Consider the following 17,474-nt stretch of genomic DNA (forward strand, 5'->3'; position numbering starts at 1 on the left):
TTATATGGAGAAAAATCCTGGAACGTTTTCATTAAAAACCTTAATTTCTTCATCTTAAATGACATGTTGGTGAGTAAATTATCAGCAAAAGTTGTTTTTAAAAGTGAACTACTCCTTTAAATTGATCTACCAAAACTGTAAAACATCTACACCTATTGTGTTCAACTATTATACTAATTACTTATGAGCTCAGGGATGGCAGTGCAAACTGTAAAACCTTCTTGTGTCCTATTCTAAGCTACATTTATAACTATGTTTGACCAACATGTCATGTTCCATTGATGCTCTTCTGTCCATTTATTTTTAAGGACTCAGGAACATAATTCTCTGAACGTGCAAGGCCTTGCTCTAAATCAGGTAAAGACAGTTCCAGGGTTTATATAATAACTCTCAGACTCTTCAAACCTCTCAGAGTGTTTACATTCAAAAGCCACGGGTTTCTTTAAGCAGCTGACTGAGAATCAGAAAATATAGATAATTGAGTCTTATATAAAGCAGGGGAGGCTTATGAAAAGATATGGAAATGCTCACTGTTTGCACACAGCAATATCTGAGATGCCACTAAGAAACACAAGTTAAGTAAAAATTCAAGGCAAGATCTAAAGACCAAGAAAACAAAAACTGGTCTGGGATTATTAGACTTGCAGGAATTCAGATTTAGCTGCCATGGAAGTTTGTTTAAACACAAAAACGTGAAACACACAAGGTTTCTCAGAAGGAAACAATCTCATCACAAAACATGTGACATGTAGGCTAATACAACACATATTGCAACGAACTCAGGAAATGCTGTATTATGGTATTATGGTGTATTGGTATACAACTATTCAACAACAGTTACATATGCAGTGGCAAAGCACAAACAAACAACAAAAGATTGATTTATTGATTGATTAATTCAAGCAGTTCATATTTACACTTTAGTCAAATTTTGGAAGTAATATAATTCCACCCCCCAACGGTGTTGCAATGTGCTGGTCAGACCATATAAAGTGCAAATTTAACATAACTTTTGGCTACAATCACCAAACTTTTGAAGTAAAAGCAGCAGCATTTGAACAAAACAACACTTTTCAAGGGAATATTCTGCCAACAAAAGAATAAATGAATAAAGTATAAATAATGTCTCAAGGCCAGAGAGAGAAAAATCTGTATTTAAAAATTATATTAATCATGATCCATAACATACCTCAAAGTCAACCATACTAATATGCTTTTTCAAGCAACACAATATAAAGGTTTTGCAATGGCCTTGGCATTCAACAGACTATTTACCTGGGATATCTCAAACATGCAGCACATCCAAGACAACCTAATCGTTTTACTGATCTGGAAACATTCTGTGTGGGGGAAATTAAAATAAAATAGACTTTTTAGACAATTTTGAGTTGCAATGATCTTACAGTTTATAAGATAATACCAAAATCTCCAAAAGCGTTGTACAAGATTATGTTGCAACAACTTTATTCAAATCAGCAATACAATCTGACTACAATTGTATCATTCAATTAGAGAGAGAGAGAGAGAGAGAGAGAGAGAGAGAGAGAGGGAGAGAGAGAGAGAGAGAGAGAGAGAGAGAGAGTGTGTGTGTGTGTGTGTGTGTACAGTGTTATTACTTAATCAATTACTTGGTAGACATTGTAATAACATGTAACACAATGTAATTAACATGTAAGTTATGGAACAACTGTGCACATGAAGTGCACTGAAGTACAACCTTGATACACTTTATTTTAGAACATGACCATGTGTAACTGCAGGCTTTTTACCTTAGTAACATATTTAAGTACTTGTTACATTGTACCAAGTCGGTATGTAACCGACTCGGCCTGTTACATGTGTGTAACAGTAGCTGCCTAATACATGAGTGTAATTACAATCTGTACAGGCTGTTCCATATATTAGTTACATGTTAATTACATTTTGTCACATGTTATTACAATGTCTACTACTAAGTAATTAATTAAGTAGTTACACTGTATCATGGAATCCGTAACATAAAGTGTTACCAAAACTTCTTATATGATCTGGGTCTTTTCCCATAGGGCAGAACTTCCTGTACAGTAGCCATGTTGATTTCCTTGCAATTTCCTCCCTTTTTCCTTCATTTAATATGTATCTTAGGCTACTCTTGCCTGGTAATACTTTTGTAATAAGTTAAATCAAGCAAATGAACAGCATCCGTGGATTAAAATTTGATGTCACCCAGCCAGATCATAAGATATTATGAATAGATCAGTACAAAATGAAAGCGTGCAATTTTGCTAAATAAATACTGGTTATTACAGACCAATTTATGCTGACGGATGCACAGACTTAACTTACTTCACGGATATAAAAGGCATATCATTCCATACCAGAGTGCTGAGTTTTGTAACTTGCAAAGTGCTGCTTCAATATTTTTAATGCTTCAACACATTTAATCATATGGTTGGTGTCTCTTTGATAGCTTACCACAGTTTGTCAAATATTCCATGCATATCTTTAAAAAAAAAAAAAACATTGTACCCTGAAACATTTATACTATGAAGAGGAAACTGAGAGGCCTGAAATTTGTTTGGTGTTCATATTCGTGTCAAGTTGTCAACTCACGTTAGGCTCCTTTTGACGACAACAGTTGTAACAGCAGAGAGGAAGCCAAATACATAAAACATGAAATAATATGCATGTTACGATCAGAATTCGCAGTGAACTTCGCGTTCGCGTTCTATTTGGAGAACGCGCCGGCTGACGTATGTATCCAGCGCGCGCGTCCTACTCCCCTGAGAAAGAAGAGCGTGCACGCGCCTCTATCGTCCTCGCTGCTACAGTGAATGCGGGCATCCAGAGACGCCTGACTGAGTGCGGTGCTTCTTTTCCGAGAACTCGGATGCCAGAGCACAGAAAGCGTTCTGCCGAAGCCGAAAGGGAGAAGGCAAATATCTATTCACACGGACGCTCAAGTGTAAGTGATGCTACTGCAAGTTGAAGTCCTGGAAGTAAAACCGCAGCAGATTGGGAATAAACGGATAGATCTGCGTTTTCCGTTGCAGAGCGCACTCAGTTCGTTTGGAATACAGAGACGCAGCGTGGAATTACTGGAGCCCTCAGTTTGTGAACTAAAGTCAATTCGTTTTGTACCGCATTCATTTTTTTAGCCCATTTTTTTTTTCTTATTCCCCTTCTTTCTTTTCTCTCTCTCCTTTTTTTGCTGTTGTGTTTGATTAGGTTTATTATCCCCCTTTTATGCTAATGGTATTTAATATCTGCCCTTTCAGTTTTTTTATCCTCTCATCCTCTGAAAATAGCTTGGGTTCTTTTTTCGCGAGGGTAGGTTGTGGAGAAAGATACTCAATCTCAAACTGAGTCGTGTCATGGATGGCAAACTGCATTTGCATCTACGGAACAAATCGGGAAATATAGAATAACTACTGACAGAGACAAGGTATGTTACTGCTTTTATTTCTTTTAATGTCTTAAAAATATCTGCTAATGCGTTGCTTCGCATTCTGTGCATCGGGATGGTTTAAAACACCAGCGTATTGTCATAGACCGACCACTTTATGAATAGCCTACATTTAGTTCATGATCCTTTAAGTTGGAATACGTGAAAGTGTCGTCTGTGAATTTGAATCAAGTCTCCTTTCACTTCTGAATCATGTGCACTGTGCCTATTATTATTATATCTGCATCAATAATGAATTCAGAATGTCTCTGTTGCCTTTCCCATTCATGCCTCGACCATCAACTTAATATAGGCTAATCAAGAATATCCCTATACAGCCGACTAGTCAGAACACGTTACGATGAGCTTGCCTTGAGTGACACTGATCAATCAGCAAGTCTCATATGAAAATGGGAAAAGTATAAGAACAAAAACGATTTTGAGCCTTGCGTCTGTACGTTTTCCGCTACAATTGATTTCCTTTTGGATATTTCGTCATATTGCATCCATATCGACGTCTAAAGACAGTCTCTACTGTCACCGCGCGACTGTAATGTTATTTGAAGGTGATACAACTGTGATTTGGCGCCCGCTGTAGTTGCCTTTAACAACGGAACTTAAAAATAGAATCCAATTTGTATCAATAACCGACAAACTGATAACCGTTTAGTCAATAAGCCAATGCAGCTTTCTTTTGATTAACATTCCCGGCCAGCCTTTAAGCTAATGAATCAAAGGTTTGTCGTAGTGGTCTGCGGCCGTGAGGAAGAGCAGTCGCCCATCTGTTGAACGCGTCTTTTTCACAACTGCTCTTTCAGCGCCGTTTCTTCTGCAGCCACTACGATAATATATTCTGCGATGATACTCCAAGATGATGATCTAAATTAGCAGTTTTCTTTAAGACACTGCCACTTTAAGTAGATTTTACAAGAGCAGATTGAATCAACGTCCATTAATCTTGTGTGTCATGGAATGAAGCGCACACGGATGACACGTTGACCCTTGCATAAACAGGAACGTGGAACTAAGTTGCTAATAAATAATTATTTGTAATTTCATTATTAGCACAAATATTGATTATAAATATCCCTGCTGAAAAAAGAGATTTAGAGAATTTTTTTTTGTTTTTTGTTTAAATGACCAGGCTGGTCTTAGCTGGTCAAGTTGGGAGACCATCTAACCAGCTAAACATCATCCTGGGAGACCATGCAGGATCTTCCAGGTAAAAACAACCAAGACCATCTAACCTAATTTTAGCTTTTTTTTTTTTTTTTTTTTTTTCCAAGACCATGACACAGGCCCTGCCACCCACAAGTTTTGAATTTGCTTACAAGCGTTTTCATTTATCCACCATATATTTTTTATTTTTTTAAAAAAAATTAGAAGTAGCTATTTTGATGAATGTGCTAGAATTTCAATTTATTATCTGCTTTATGTGAATAATGTTAACTATAAAAAAAAAAAAAAGTGCAGGAATGATAAACTTGTTTGGCTGGCAAACTGTGTTTGTGATTATGATAAAACTGCATAATATCAAATACCAATTTGCAGAGTCAAGCATAGCGGAATGTTTTTGTACAGCTAAAATATATCCGAAAGTGACTAACACTGGAATAAATGGCAATTTAAAATCAATTTCAAAATGGTAAACTTAAAAAATTAACACATTTGTAAAGAAAAACAAAACAAAAACTTAAATTTAAAAAATGACATTAAAAATAAGGTGGATAAGGAAATACTGTAGTATGGCATGTTATTTTGGGTAATATTGTCAGTTCAATGTTCATTAGTTTTCTGTCATTTAAAACAGGTCATGAATTCAGAGTAGCATAGTATAATATACTAGTTTAAGTCAGATATTGATATCTCAATAATCAATATTCGAGTGAGTGATGCACGTGTGTGTGAATACATTAATGCTACCTCTATGCCGCATTAAGCACATGGATTCACACAGCTTGATGTGACTACTATGCAGAGAGAGAGAAAAAACTTTCTAGGGAAGTTAAACTATAATTGGCTCATAACGCCGTGAGGGGCCCCCTACGCTGTGGGGCTGTCCTGTACGCCTGTGGTAAAAGGATGGTAAGATTAACGACAATGTCAGTGACCTTCTCATAGCATGTTGCCATGTGACTTTTGGATAATGGTGGTGAGTTAACTCCATAGCTTTTATAAGTTGCTTAATTTCTCTTTAAATATTTGTACTCAGAAATTAGGCCCCCCCCTTACTCTCTTACTGTTCCCCCTCAAGCCTCTCAAATGTCTCCCAGGATGTAGACACCATTTAAGGGTTAAGCTTGGCTAATTAATGAGAAATAAAACCGGTCTACAGGCTGCTGGGGATAATACCTTTAGCGTGATGTGTAAGAGAGGCATTTATGCTAAGTTGATGAGTTTGTCTATTTATGCCTGGCATGCAATCCACTCGGATTCAACCTGTACTAAACCTGTAGCCGTGTGATAACAGGGATTGAATTTGGTCTCTTGTACACTGCTATGTGAAAATGAACAACATGCACATGTGCAGTAATGTTTCCTCTAATGCAACCAGGGAGACTCTGCAAACTTCCAAGTTGCATGATGACATGGCTCAGCTCTCACTTATATATATATATATATATATGTGTGTGCGTGTGCGATTTAAATAAAATGCAAATGTCAGATTTGATCCCGGTGACATAACTTCTCAGCAAATGTCTTAGCATGCTTATAGTGTGTGTGCTGAATGCTGAGCAAGGGAAAACCCATGAGTCCATGCACTGAGATTACATTGAAGCGTAATATCATTCTGCATCCAGGATGCGCTTCAGTGGGTCTGTGCTGCTGTGCATTGGACCTTTCTCATGAGGACTTCAATGGTTTTGTTCAATTCAAGGTTATGTGTTGAAGGACCACACTTACATTAGACTGAAACATGTCTGATTGGAGGCTGGTCGACATGATATAGGCTTATTATACAGGGCTTCCACAGACACAGACACAGTGCTCTTTCAGACAGATGATCAATTATGAAATATTGTAGTTTTTCAAATCACTGGTTTAATTCCACAGCTGCCCACTCCTGCAGAGTGGTACACACTGTTCCTTACAATGAATGTATTCCTGCTTGCTTTAGGTCTCATTACTGAACTCCTGCAGTTTATTTATTCATTTGCCATAGAGCGAAAACAAATTCATTTGTCAAATATACATAAAAGCTGTTCATTCTTTTCAGTATATTCAATATTCAGGAATACCAGCTGCATATATCGTTTATTTTAGTCTACCTTTAAGATTAAGGATGCACAATTTCTGTGTGATATTGTTTATTGGCTGAAATATTGAGTTTATTTAGACATTTTAGGAATGTTTTCTTTTTAACCATTATATTAGATATTTAAATATGCATGCTCAGTTCCCTTATTTTTCCATTAGGATTAGCTTTGCCATCATTTAACCCTCACTTAAAGTTTAAAACAATACATTTAAAAGTATCTTAATATATCCATTTTGTTCATATATTGTAAAAAGCAAGCTGATGTTGTGATGCATAAATTAATTTGGCACATTTAAAATGTAAACCAGATATTTTTTTTATTTTGGATATTGGCCATAACGGAAATATTAATTACATCCCAAAGGAGTAGTTCACTTTTGAAAAAAAAAAAAACAAAAAAAAAAAAACTTTTGCTGATAATTTACTCACCCCCATGTCATCCAAGATGTCCATGTTTTTCTTTCTTCAATCGAAAAGAAATTAAGGTTTTTGAAAACATTCCAGCATTTTTCTCCATATAATACACTTCAGTGGGAACCAAAAGGTTCAAGTTCCATAAGACACTTTCAGGAAAAACTGCAAACTGTTGAAAGGGCTTTAAACGATTCCAGACAATGAATAAGGGCCTTATCAAGCGAAACGATCACTCATTTAAAATCATCAAAATGAACGAATCTTTTTCCGAGTCAATTTGTGTCTTTCGTTCATTGAGTGAACCAAATGACTCGGAAAAAGATTTGTTCATTTTAATGAACATGCATCACAGAACAGAGCAAGGCGAGCATTTGAGCTTATAAAACTTAAACTTTGTTATTTATTTATTAAATGAGCAATTGTTTCGCTTAATGAGACCCTTATTCATCGTCTGGAATCGTTTAAAGCCCTTTGAACAATTTGCAATTTGTACTGAGTGTCTAAAGTGTCTTTTGGACCTTGAACTGTTTGGTTCCCACTGAAGTGTATCATATGGAGAAAAATGCTGGAATGTTTTCATCAAAAACCTTTATTTGTTTTCGACTGAAGAAAGAATGACATGGACATCCTGGATGACATGGGGGTGAGTAAATTATCAGCAAAACGTTTTTTTTTCAAAAGTGAACTACTCCTTTAAAAGGGCTATGTGTAGAATTCAGAAAGCCTTAGCGGCACTGATGGTCATTAAGTGAACTGCAGCCAGCAAATTGCTCGTGCTTACTCTCACACACTTGTAACGTGCAAGAGACTGAACGTAATTCAATGTCCCAATATACTCACAAAAAAAGGTCTCTTTTCATTCTTTGCAATGAAAAAACGTTTGCAGAAAACATGACTCCATCCGCCCTGCCGAGAACGATGTGAAGGTAAATATGTGCTGCGCACTTTCCTCTTAATAACAACGTAAACACAACAAAAATGACAGCATGGATAAGAAAGATCAGTCATCATAGTGGTATGGTTATATTTGCACCTACATCATTCATGTCGTTAGATGAGGCAATTCAAATTACATTGTTTTGATAAGACTAGAAACTTTAGATCTGGCTGTGAGAATAGTTTAAATTTATCCCTTTTCTTTGAATGACACATTGACATTACATTACAGAATAGCTCTTTTGGCATTATACTGAACAATGTATAAGCATTGATTTCGTGCATCATCGAATGGAAGAGAGGTTCTCAAAAGAGTGCGTTACCGTCAAATCCTTTGGATTTTCTTGGCGAATCTGGCCCAAGTCCTTCAAATAGAAATCAGTCGAAAGGTTTTCATAGACTTTATAGACAATATAGGAAGTCGGGGAAGCACTTCACACGTTGGCAATGCAAAAATTTAATGCATTTCATTTTCAAATTAAATCCTAAAAGCATTAAATATGTCATTGGATGTTGTCTTGGACATTGGAAGGCCTTGAGAACCATAGCTCTAATGTAGGCTTTCTCTTGCCTCTGAAAATCAAGAGGGATATTGCTGGCTCTGCATGAACCTCTCAATCCTGTTAGAGAGACTGATGCCCCTCACCGTCTCCTGCGTGTGATGGGATGTAGAGAACTGCAAATGGATCGTGAGCCAGGCAACAGCTTGGTCTTGCCTGGTTGAGTGGTCCCTGGCCGCTGCATTGTTTCAGAAAATTTCCCCTCCCACTTCCGCTGTAGACCATACGCCAGCACCGCTCGTTCGTGAGCCGCCTGACTGAAAAATATGATATATCAGGTTTAGGCAGTGAGATAAAGCCTGATGTTTTAATTCTTGCAAACACTGTCAGCTCACATTCACTGGCTGGGAAAGCCCTGGTGAGCAATACTGCCTGACAAATGCGCTTTAGCCTCGTGTCTGTGCTTCAGCAGGCTTTCCTGTCTGTCGTCCTCCAGCAGAGCTTTCTTATCGGTTATCAGCTCTCTGTCCCAGAAACGTGATCATTCAGGAAAGCCAAATCTAGCTCGGCTTCTATTGTTCATGTCGTGGTGTAAAGCTGGAAGTCTGCGTTTCAAGGCACAGATGCTGCGATCAACAGGGTGCCTCTGGCTTCTACCCATTTTCATGTGTCAATATTTGTAGTGGGCAATTTTGTGTGCAGGGCCCTCTAAAGCTGAATGGATTTGTTGAAAATGACTCTTTGCTACTGTTACCACATTAATCGGTGTTTAGAATAGAAATATCAGACACACATCAGGCAAAATAAGTATTCAAGAGGATGTTTTATCCAAAAAATGAAAATGTAATTTACTAACCCTAATGCAGGGTTCCCCAATCTCGGTCCTGGAGGGCCACTGTCCCTGCAGAGTTTAGTTCCAACCCTGATCAAACACAACTGAGCAAGCTAATCAGGTGTGTTTGATCAGGGTTGGAGCTAAACTAATCAAATGGTCACTGCATTCATATATGTTAATAACATTTACAGCCCTAATGTTATTACAAATCTCTATGACCTTATTGTGTCTGCTTCAAGTGGGTTTGGACTGACAAAGAAACTCAGTTGACGGCATTGAAACTATTTTCAGAAATAACTTCTTTGGAGTTCCAAAAGGTTTGAAATGATGACAGAATCATCATTTTTGGGTGAACTATCCCTTTAAAGGATTAGTTCACTTTTGAAAAAACTTTTGCTGATAATTTACTCACCCCCATGTCATCCAGGATGTCCATGTCTTTCTTTCCTCAGTCGAAAAGAAATTAAGGTTTTTGATGAAAACATTCCAGGATTTTTCTCCATATAATGGACTTACATGGGAACCAGACAGTCCAAGGTCCAAATGAGAGTTAATAACAGTTTCAGATGCAGCTTCAAATGTCTTTAAACGACACCGGACGATGAAAAAAGGTTCTTATCATGCGAAACGATCGGTTATTTCAAAACTTATTCCAAAAATGTAACTTTTCTAAGGAGAAATGCTAGCCTTGCTCTATTCTGTGAGGCGCATTTGTAACGTCACGTAATACGTAATTACATTCAAAAGGTCATGGGCGACGTAGCCAAAAGTACAGTCAGTGTTTACAAGTTGAACGTGCAAACTAACTCAAACGCCGTTTACAAAAAAAGGAATTAAAAGTTAAAACAACGATGTCGGACGATTTTGATTCTGTACTTCCGGCTAAGTCGCCCGTGACCTTTTGAACGTAATTACTTATTACGTGACGTTACAAACGCGCCTCACAGAATAGAGCAAGGCTAGCATTTGTCCTCAGAAAAGTTACATTTTTGGAAAATAAATTTTGAAATAACCGATCGTTTCACATGATAAGACCCTTATTCATCGTCTGGTGTCGTGTAAAGACATTTGAAGCTGCATCTGAAACTGTTATTAACTCTCATTTGGACCTTGGACCGTCTGGTTCCCATGTAAGTCCATTATATGGAGAAAAATCCTGGAATGTTTTCATCAAAAATCTTAATTTCTTTTCGACTGAGGAAAGAAAGACATGGACATCTTGGATGACATGGGGGTGAGTAAATTATCAGCAAAAGGTTTTTTCAAAAGTGAACTAATCCTTTAAGATATATGAATGCAGTGACCATTTGATAAGCCATTTGTAAAAACACAGTCATGGACTGAAATGATGGGCTTTTTTGATGCAAGTATCTGTTGTTGTTGTCCTCTGGGCGAACATTTGGAGCTGTCATCATTTTTCTCTGTCGTCCAGGGACTCCAGGACTTGTAGCGGTGCACTCTGTGGTTTCAGCACGCTGCCCAGCAGCAATATTTGCTTTTATGTAATGTTTTTTTCCATTATGTCCAGCCGAAAGAGAAAGTTAAAACCTCACAGATTGTATTGATTCTTTGTCTCTAAGCCTCTGTGCCTTTGTACGGGAGAACCCCTGAGACTTTGAAGCGACACAAGGTCTTGATGGCTGTTTTCCCCCTTGCTGTATTTTTATGGTCAAACTCAATCTCTCATTTTGTGTTTGACTCCGAGCTCTGAATTTCACTTCCTGACAGTTCTATAGTTGGGACGCTTTGTCATTGGTATTTGTCATTCGGCATGCTCTGTGATTCATTATTTTATTTTTTGAGATTTTGTCTGTATTTCTCAAACACTTGACTGCCAATGTGTGCAGAGTAAAGAGTACAAGTATAATGTCTTTTCAGCAGTTGAGCAGCTCACTGTGAAATGTACTAGACGTGTGCATTGTAAGAGAAGAATGAAAAGGCAAAGAAGTAAAGATTCAACTGTAGACCAACATAAAAACAAGACAGCTGTTGTTCAAAAACAAATCATTGGTAATCAGATTTAAGAATGAACAAATCTCTAATTAAGACAAACAGAAAATCACTTGCCGTTAAAACGCAAGCTGTTTAAATAGTTTTCTTTTCAGATCACTGGATTATTTGACAAACTGGATTAGTATACTTTCTATATCTAATTGTATTTTGTTATACATCATTTGCTCAAGTAATATTTGTTTCACTTACTTCAACTGATGCAAGGAAATTAATGACTGTGGGATATACAGTAAACAAAGATTTTGATTTGTAATATGAGAGATAAAGGCATTTATCTCATAAAGATGCACAGTTTGCTTGGGGGGATGCCTATAAAATAACGTCTTGTGACAATTGCCTGAAATTGCCTGTCATGAGTTATACATACTAACCAACTAAATTTAAACCTCGATCTCACGGGAATTCGTACGAATTTTACGAGGTGGCTAATTCGTAACAATTTGTACGACCTCACTCGTACGAATTAGTACGATTTAGCTAAATCGTACGTATTTTACGAATTAGCCAATTCGTATGAATTCGTACGAATGACCTACCACTGACCCCCCCCCCCAAACATAACCGTCACGTGGGTTTAGACAAATCGTACTAATTTGTACGAGTGAGGTCGTATGAATTAGTATGAATTAGCCACTTTTGAATCACTCGTACGAATTCGTACGAATTGGTCGTGAGATAGGGTAGCTTATATCAGCATAATGTTTGAGTTTCTGTATGTAGCCTACTCTTAAACTTAGAACTAGTCACATTTTGAGATTTAAAGTCATATTGTGAGATATAGTCAGGTAAAAAGTTGCCTAAATACACTTATTCTTGATTTTTTACCATTGTGTTTAATCCAACGCATTCTCATCCTTTAGCGTCATATAGAACGCTATATGAGAAGACGGCGCTATACTACGCACATGGCACCCGTTATCGTTAATATAACACGCGCTGTGATGATTAAGTTTAGGTGTGGGGTAGGGTAGGGTAGTCTCATATTAAGCGAAAGGATTTATGACGCCTTGGGTTCGCGTGAATATTAACGATAAAGGGTGCCATGTGCGTAGTAAAGCGCCGTTTTGTCATATAGCGTTCTATGTGACGCTGAAGGATGAGAACGGGCTGTTTAATCTGAGGTGGAAACAGGCTTTCATTGATTCCTCTAGTGTCAGGATGTTATATTTGGATTTATCCGATTTGCTCACACCTTTTGACTCAGCCTTACTCAAGACTTATTCAATGTGGGTATTGAGCTGTTTATTTAGCTTCATACTGTAGTTCCCAGTTAGCAAGGGAACAGAACACCATTAAATCATACACTTTCACTTTACAGTCATTACCTGACCCTCTCCAGGGTTTCCCAGATCCCTTTTGCTATACACACACAGGTTACTGCAAAAAGGGATGACCTGCAGGCCTAATTAATATGTCTACTGTTCCTAAATGAATTGATATCCTGATTCCACTCTGGCCGTTCTCTGGGTGACTTTGACTAGCGTCTTCCTATTGCTATAATATTTTGGTTAGCGTCAGCAGTTCCCCAAATGCTTATTTAACTCCAGCATTGGCATGGTACAGATTAGTGGTGGTTTATTAAGATCAAGCAGAAGTGAATACCGTCTACACGCATGAACATGCCCTTGGAGCCAATCCAATTCAGTAAATGATGCTTTGATAAACTGTTTGTCCTGTAAAGCATTTTCACAGCAACCACTCTCAGTAATTAAACGTACACAGAATGCTGTGTAGCTTAAGCTACTGGTAGCAGACACATTGTTTGTACACAGTTCCCAACAGAACTCTGATGTGGTCTGTGTAAAAAGTTTGAGGCAATAGCATTATCATCATCACCATGCTGTAAATTTCATAGGTCTTGTGCTAAGTGATTAGCATTTAGCTTGAAACAATCTTACTGGATCTTGAAGGCCATGTGACAATTATGCTAATGTGGATGCAGACTAGTAACATGGGCTAGAGTAGCTTCAACAGCCCTGCACACTGTGCACTGTCTCATCTTTCTTCCCACTGTATATGCAATAATTTTATGCATATTTGCCTTCAGTGAGACCTCTGTTACACAGATCAATTATTGTGTGTGGGAAGACCACAATGCTAATGATCTAATCTGCTTTTTGCACAGATAGTTATGGTCACCGTAGCAATGCAGAATGTATTGAGCTTTAATGAACAGAATTAGGAAGAGTACTGCATTAAAACTTGATCATTACAAGACTACTCCTGCTGTAGAGTGGTTCAGTTAGTTTGTTGGCCAACCGGAAGGCTAATTATTCACAATGGATTCCAAAAGGAATTCCTTTGAGATTTTAAGCATTTTTAAACTGATTCACTTTTCAACATTGTAAGGTTAACATAACTTGATGTGACTTTTTTTTTTTGTTCTACTATAGCTCAAACATAAGGATTGCTAACAGGTTACAGTTTAAGGACTACAATAGTTGCCTGATTTGTCAAGCATGTAAATTTACATTCTTCTTGTAGCTGTAGTTCCAATTTAAAAACGTTTTATATATAAAAAAGCAGTGTCAAAGTTCATATCTGTGGTATGACTGTGTAAGTGCAAATTGAATTAAAAGTATATTCATGTCTACTGACCTTTTACTCAAATTGAAAATCGCTATAAAAGGGGAATTCCTTGAGGGAAACCTTGGTGAAAATTGTGCTAAGCAGACATGGCTGATGCAGTGATGTAAAAATGGCCAATTATTGGCTGATTTCATCGCACGAGTCAGTCGAGATGAAAAGTGAGCCATCGTCTTGATTTTCCAATTTTGGAAGTTCTTTGGAGGTTCTTTAAACGGTTGAACTTTAATTTTCCACTATGACATTCTAAAGTTAATTGTTTTTGCACACTCATTTTATATTTGTCTTTTGTTTGCATAGCTAAATTAAGGCAACATTGCCAACAAGTGAAATTCATCAAGTGTCTCGCGGCAGGCAGTGTTATCATCTCCCACACTTCTGGCTTCTGCTCAAAACTTTATAGCCCACATCTTAGTATGATGTCACCTCTCGGGTACGCTGTAGTCAGCCATTTTCTGCTTCATTCTCAACCAAATCAATGTCCCTTTTTGTTCTTGCCTCCCTTGATTTCCTCCACTGCAGCTGTAATGATGATCAGATTATCAAGCTGGGAATATGAAGCCGATACATCAGGGTGAGAAGAAGTGCTTTATCTTTGAAGAGGTGCCATCAGCAGATCTATTCCTGTGGCACGGTCACTTAGTGCTCACTGCTGCTGTGGCCAGATGTGGGTTTGACTGCATAGATCTCACATTCTAGACAAAGGTATTAGACTTACTAGATCCTGGAGTGGAGTCTTGCATCTGTTCTACTGTACTAAAAACAACCTATTTTCAAGTTAATGTCTTTTCATTGTACTGTATCCCCAACTTTGCAATCAAAATCACCAGATTGTAGACAGACCCCAGCTCATGCCAGACTGTAACACTAAAGACTTCAGTCAGGTAAGTTGACATAATGAATGTAACTCAGATGAAAATTTGACTGTACTGTCTAAAAATCGGTATGTTGTTAAACAGTATACAAACTCATAGTATTTCTATCCCTCATAGCAGCATTTTCACTCCTGTCAAATATATAAACATGTAAAAGACTTTAAGAATTTGTCATATTACTACAAATCGTAGAAATTAGCCCCTCCTTCTAAATAAAAAAAGCCAATCGCCAACTGGTAAAGTTACTACTGTACATTTGCCATGTTGATTTTATCATGTGTCCTACCAGTTGTGTCGCTTCAATGCCATTTACAAATACTCACCAGTGGCCTCATGGGATAGTAAATTGTAAAGAATCTGGCCGGAAGAAGTTGGTCATCCTGATACTTTGTGCCGACTCATATACTGTGAATTAAGACATACTACTTTTGTTTTTCTCCTACTACATACTAGGGAAGTATGCAATTTTGGATCCATCCTCGGTGATCTGAGATGCACACTTATGACTGCACATGCGCATTGGCTGGTCCATGATTTGATCGTTTAGAAACTAAATTTATGAGACAATTGTTGCCAGTTTTATTGGTGATCTTCAAATATGAAATTTAATCATAAGCATGGCGAACAGCTTTGGAGAGTTGATGTTTTCCCATTCAAAAAGACTGAAATAGCTGCCCGATGGGGAGATCAAAGATGGCCACCAAGTCAAATAACTTGCCTTTTAAGGACTTTGATCTTGTCACAAATGCTGTGACATATTTCAAATTGGTGTCAAACAGAATTCAAATGGCATTCTAACCAGGTTTTTGAACCGCATTCAAATCAGATTTCAAACCAGTTTCAAAATATTGGAGCAAACTTAATAAAATAAATGATCACATTGCTATGTGTATGAGCTGGAAAGGGAAGATTGATTTTCAGGGAGTTGCATATATGTCAAGAAAACATGTGCTGGACGGTGATCTTCAGTCTTGTGTGCATTTGACATTACTGAAAAAGGCATTTTTAGGTGTGTACTCTGGGTAGGTCAACATCCTTGGAGATTATGAAATACCAATTCAGCAAAAGTTATTGTAGTGACTGATTTTCAGGTTGCATCATCACTGGAAAAAAGCTCACTAGAGACTACTCTGAGTAGATGGCAGGCTCACAGGAAGCTTTATGTTAATATGTGATGTAATGAACAAACTCAGTCTCATCTCCCTCCCCTGTGGCGCACATATTAATTGCACGTCCGGAATAGTTTATTAATCTGTCTGTTTATTAATGAATCTCTGCCACAGAAACGTTGCAGCCTGAAATGCCTTGGAGATTCATGCAACATGTCATATTGGGGTCTTTTTTAATCATGTTCAGAAAATGGCAATATATGCTTAATTAATACATGTTGAGTTTTTTACAGGACACATGAGTTATGTTAATTTGAAAGTAGGGCTAGTTTTGAACTTGTCGGGTCTTTTTATTTTGGGAATTTTATTTATAAATGGTTATGACCTCGTTAAATCGGTTATGACCTCTGAACTGACTGTGCTTTACCCAAGGGGTTTTCTTTCTCCATATTGTGACACATTTGCTTCCTAATTAGGATTTGAAAATGGTTATTAATAATCTACCACCACATGCACACTTGAAAAGCAGTGCTTGAAGCTCAGTGGCGATGGCATCTGTCAGACTTCTCTATTTTGCCATTATTATGCTTAGCTGATAAAGGATTTACGTAACGTACGCTTTTATCCATATGCAATTAATTTCTGTAACTCGACGCCCAAGGGTGGACACGTCATTCTGTAACTGCCTGCTGCCAACCAGTTCAGCACTCATTCTCTTTATGACTCCAAGTTGTTGACTAAAATTGTGGTGTTAAAATAGCGGGGTTAGTAGTGAAAATAAATAATAAACATAATACCGTGTAGGAAGGGAGAAATGTGTCAAAGTTGGGATTGTGCAGAATGGAACAAGGTCACATGGTGAACAACACAAGGAAAATACTCCTGGCAATAGTAAGCAAGTCTGTGATGCTGCTTACACTGCAAGGCGTAAATGCAAAGATCCAACACGCTCTTATGGCAATTTGTAACTATTATATATTGGCAAATACATATGAATTCATATCCCATTTTGTATTTTTTTTTTCGTACGACTTGCTTACGCCCCACTGCTTACTTCCATATCCATCCTTCCGTCCGTTCATCCATCCAACGCATTAAAATGCTAAAGATAACATTGTTCAGAAGTTGTCGGTTGATCATTTTGTCAGAAAGAAGTTTCTTCTGCTCACCTAAGCTAAATTTACTTGTTTGAAAATACTGTAAAACAGTAATAGTGTGGAATATTATTACAATTTTTCCATTTTAATATAAATGTATTTAATATTATTAAATTTATTTAAATTTATAAATGCAAATGTCACTTTTGATCAAATTAAAGCTTCCTTGATGAATAATTGTATTACTTTTATTTCTAAAAAAATTTTTTTTTGAAAGGTTGTATATGAATAATTTATGTTGAGGCCATGTGACTATAAGCATGCTTTCAATGCTTGTCAGAGAATTTCTATTTCCCTTCCTAGTCAATATACTATGCATTATTCACTAGCTAGTATTTCATTTTTGAACATGATCTGATAAACAAG

General features: G+C 37.3%; 1 protein-coding gene across 24 annotated transcripts in view; it reads left to right on the forward strand.

Annotated features, from left to right (window-relative positions):
- The first annotated feature begins 2,784 nt into the window (after positions 1–2,784).
- adgrb2 (adhesion G protein-coupled receptor B2) overlaps positions 2,785–17,474 on the forward strand; it is a 323,031-nt gene continuing 308,341 nt past the window's right edge. For 17 of the 24 annotated variants that reach the window (XM_089123170.1, XM_089123177.1, XM_089123176.1 and 14 more), the window contains exon 1: positions 2,786–3,424. The gene's annotated coding sequence lies outside the window, so the exon portion shown is untranslated. Of the gene's footprint in view, positions 3,425–17,474 lie in introns of all 24 variants that reach the window. The other 7 variants (XM_089123194.1, XM_089123186.1, XM_089123181.1 and 4 more) reach the window with 2 other exon arrangements.

The sequence above is a fragment of the Pimephales promelas genome, chromosome 18 (assembly GCF_988280905.1).
Source record: "Pimephales promelas chromosome 18, fPimPro1.hap1.1, whole genome shotgun sequence".
NCBI lineage: Eukaryota > Metazoa > Chordata > Actinopteri > Cypriniformes > Leuciscidae > Pimephales > Pimephales promelas.